This window comes from Cetorhinus maximus, chromosome 23 (genome assembly GCF_964194155.1).
Source record: "Cetorhinus maximus chromosome 23, sCetMax3.hap1.1, whole genome shotgun sequence".
NCBI lineage: Eukaryota > Metazoa > Chordata > Chondrichthyes > Lamniformes > Cetorhinidae > Cetorhinus > Cetorhinus maximus.
Window position 1 is genome coordinate 59,897,466 of NC_135901.1, and position 4,512 is coordinate 59,901,977.

Sequence of the window (4,512 nt, forward strand, 5' to 3'; positions counted from 1 at the left end):
TAACTATCCTAACACACTCCCGGCCGGTCTTCCACATTCAACCTCCCTGTAATCTTGAGGTCATCCAAAACTCTGCTGCCCGTGTGCTTACTCGCGCCAAGTCTTGTTCACCCATCACTCCTGTGTTCACTGACCTACACAGGCTCAGAAAAATTTGTTGGAATTCTTTGAGGAGGTAATGAGTAGGTTAGACAAAGGAGAGCCAATGGATGTTCTCTACTTGGACTTCCAGAAGGCCTTTGACAAGGTGCCGCACGGGAGGCTGCTCAGTAAGATAAGAGCCCATGGTGTTAGAGGCAAGGTACTAGCATGGATAGAAGATTGGCTGTCTGGCAGGAAGCAGAGAGTGGGGATAAGGGGGTCCTTCTCAGGATGGCGGCCGGTGACTAGTGGAGTTCCGCAGGGGTCAGTGTTGGGACAGCCACTTTTCATTTTATACATTAATGATCTAGATGAAGGAACTGAGGGCATCCTGGCTAACTTTGCAGATGACACAAAGATGGGTGGAGGGACAGGTAGTATTGAGGAAGCAGGGAGGCTGCAGAAGGATTTGGACAGGTTAGGAGAATGGGCAAAGAAGTGGCAGATGGAATACAACATGCGGAAGTGTGAGGTCATGCTCTTTGGTAGGAAGAATAGAGGCATAGACTATTTTCTCAATGGGGATAGAATTCAGAAATCTGGAGTGTAAAGGAACTTGGGGGTCCTAGTCCAGGATTCTCTTAAGGTTAACTTGCAGGTTGAGTCGGTAGTTAGGAAGGCAAATGCAATGTTGGCATTTATTTCGAGAGGACTAGAATATAAAAGCAGGGATGTGCTGCTGAGGGTTTATAAGGCTCTGGTCAGACCACATTTAGAATATTATGAGCAATTTTGGGCCCGGTATCTCAGGAAGGATGTGCTGGCCCTGGAGAGGGTCCAGAGGAGGTTCACGAGAACGATCCCAGGAATGAAAGGCTTACCATATGAGGAACGTTTGAGGACTCTGGGTCTATACTCGATGGAGTTTAGAAGGATGAGGGGGGATCTGATTGAAACTTACAGAATGCTGAAAGGCCTGGATCGAGTGGATGTGGGGAAGATGTTTCCATTAGTAGGAGAGACTAGGACCCGAGGGCACAGCCTCAGAGTAAAGGGAAGACCTTTTAGAATAGAGATGAGGAGAACCTTCTTTAGCTAGAGAGTGGTGAATCTATGGAATTCATTGCCACAGAAGGCCAGGTCATTGAGTGCATTTAAGAAAGATAGATAGGTCCTTGACTGGTAAGGGGATCAAAGGTTATGGGGAGAATGGGGTTGAAAAACTTATCAGCCATGATTGAATGGCGGAGCAGACTCGATGGGCCGAATGGCCTAATTTCTGTTCCTATGTCTTATGGCTCCAGGTTAAGGAGACCCTAAATTATAAAATTCTCATCCTTATTTTAAAGGCTGTGTTTGCTGCCGTTGTGCAAGCGCAGTTGTTCTGTTTTACTCTGTCTTCATAGGGTTAATCTCTCGTCCTCATCAGACTCAAGTCACCACTGCAGACTCACTGCGACGAAACTGAGACTGACCAGGTTACAGTGTCCATCAATCAGCCAATTCAGAACTCAGTCAACAGCAGAGAGCTTTGATTGTACAGTCCTAATCTCTAATGCTTTTTATAAACGCATACTGTTCTTTGAAATGTCTTGGAAAGTTTTATTACATTAAAGGTGCTATATAAACACAAATTGCTGTTGTTGATTTGGACATATATCACTGTTCCTTCATTGTCGCCGGGTGAATAACCTGTAACTCCTTACCGAGCAGCATTGTGGGAGTACCTTCACCACACAGACTGCAGCGGTTCAAGAAGGTCAAACATCATCTTCTCCACAGGCAACTGGGGATTGGCAATATTTGCTGGTCTTGTTAGTGAAAGGGCAGGGGAGTGGGACTAGCTGACTTGCTCTTGCAGAGCGCCAGCATCTGCACAATGGGATAAATGGCCTCCATCTGTATTGTAATCATTCAATGCTTCTATGACTTGATGAGAAAGGACCTACACTGGAGGCCAGGGACCAACTTCTGTAACTGATACCCACCCTGATACAAACCGGCTCTTAATTGGTCTGTCTGTGTTTCTAGACTCGGTTCTGTGAGCAACACCTGCAATAAAATAATAGCAAAATGCTGCAGCTGCTGGAAATCTGAAATAAAAAGAGAAAATGCTAGAAATACTCAGCAGATCAGGCAGGATCTGTGGAGAGAAAGAAACAGAGTTAACATTTCAGGGTGTGCAGAATGGATTACAGGGAATAAAAATGGTGCAGAATTTGATGGTCAATATGAGCTCAGAAGTGGATTATAGCACAGGAAAAACAATTCCTGACTGTGAGAGATACTGTGGGAAGATAAAGCTGGTAAGACAGCAGCACATGGTCTGGGGATGGACAGTGGAGGAAACCTTATTTGGACACAATCAACACAAGTAACAGTTAAATGCCACACACAGCTAAAATGCACCCAGTATTAGAGACAGAGGAAGTTAGACAATGGCATATAGGTGATAGGGCGGGCAGTGGTGAAACAGAGCAAAAGATGGACATGGATTCAGATCCACAGTAAAGGAGCCACACTAGCCCCAGAGCGATGGAACCTCTAAAAGATAACAGAGCAGAGAACTAAAAGCTCCAAATTGTAGATGAATGGTCAAAAATACTCAACACTGAAACAATTTCAGTTTTCAACTTTAAAATCTCCTGCTGGAGCCTGTAGCTAGAAAAGATATCAGAAGCACTGGAGTCAGAGAAAAATCTCCCAGTTGAGGAAATACCCATGGAGCGGGGTCATGTCACCGTGTAATTGTCGATGTGTGATGATGTCACAGCGTAATTGTCGATGTGTGATGATGTCACACACACGAACACGGAACATCTGTGTCTGATCACCACACATTATGAAGGATGGAAGGGTCCTTGAGAGGGGGCAGAGGAGATTTATCAGAATGGGTCGAGGGATGAGGGATTTTAGTTGCAAGGTTAGGTTGGAGAAACTGGGATTCTTCTCCTTGGAGCAAAGTAGATTGAGGGAAGTTTTAACAAAAGGTGCACAAAATTATGAACGGTTTACATAAAGTAGTTAAAGAAAAGTTGTTCACAGTAGCAGATCGTGAAAGGATTATGGGTCACAGATTTAAGATTTTGGGTAAGATGTACAGGAGGGATGTGAGAAAGAAATGTTTGCACAGTGAATGGTCATGACCTGAAACTCAATGCTTACACTCAGAGGCCGATAGAATCCAGGTCCTGAATTTCTATCCTGGACTGAGTGTGGCAAGTTTGGGAATCGGTTTGTACAGAGCATTAAAAAAGGAGGATCCAGGTCCTGATCAATTGAGCGACTCTGTCAGATCTCAACCGTCTGTAAATCCTCTCCTTCTAACCCCCTGTAAAAGGAGTTTCCAAAATCCATCCCTGTCAGTCCAGGATAGAAATTCACAACATCTCCTCCTGATACCTAGACCAGGATGATCGCGCATGCGCCCTGCTGCACATTGCCCCCTATAAAGATGGCGGCCGTTACCCGGGCCTGGCGAAGGGAGAAATCCAGACTTTTTTGGCCCGTTCTCTGCAAACACAAGACCGGTACCTTGTTATTTGGGGTCTGAGGCCTGCATTGTGTCTTTATGAAGCCTCCCTGCCCACTCCGCTAGCTCCATTCCCCCTCACACACCCACTAACTCTGTTAGTTTGCTCCACTCGACATTCTCTCACCTGCTCTGAGCAGCTTTAGTCACAGACCAGCACTGCGCAAGCTCATGAAACGAGCCACACTGCGCATGCTCTAAGCACACACCGTAATACGCATGTGTATGGAGCTCCTGTTGTGAGGATAGGGCACATTCTGGCCCCTGTTGAAGGCTGGGTAATCAGGCTGCCATTGAGAGGTCGTTTTTTTGAATAGAAAATGATGTTTTGTGATCCGATGACGAACGAAGCCCAAGACCAATATATAAAATTATTCAGTCAATTGGTATGACAAACAAATTGCATGGGTCCTCTGCCATAATACTGTCCCGGGTGTAAATAACTGCTTTAAAACCTCCTACATTTAGATGTGAACTCACTGGAGTCTCAGTAGGCGGTGTGAACAATTATTTTTTCTTCCCATACACAGAACATTTAAGCGCCGTCTTGTCAGTAAGAACGTCACAATTCAGCCGGTGAACAATCCTTTCACAATGTCATTTTACCCCTAAGTTCCAGGACCATTGCGCATGGATTTGGGAGTTAAGCATGATTTTGGAGACAGAAGAGTGGTCGGAGATTGGATGAGAATTGCAAGGATGTCGGGGTCAAGGATGTACTCGTGGGAGGGAGAGAAGCAGCAGAGGCAGCTGATCGGATTGTCTCAATCTGATTGACAAAGAAGCTCCATGAGCTCCTCACACTTGTTGGAGGTGTGGATGCAGGAGACAGGGGGGAGGGAGAGTCCGAAACAAGGACTAACTTGTGTTAGAGATGTTTTTAAAAATTCAACATCCTC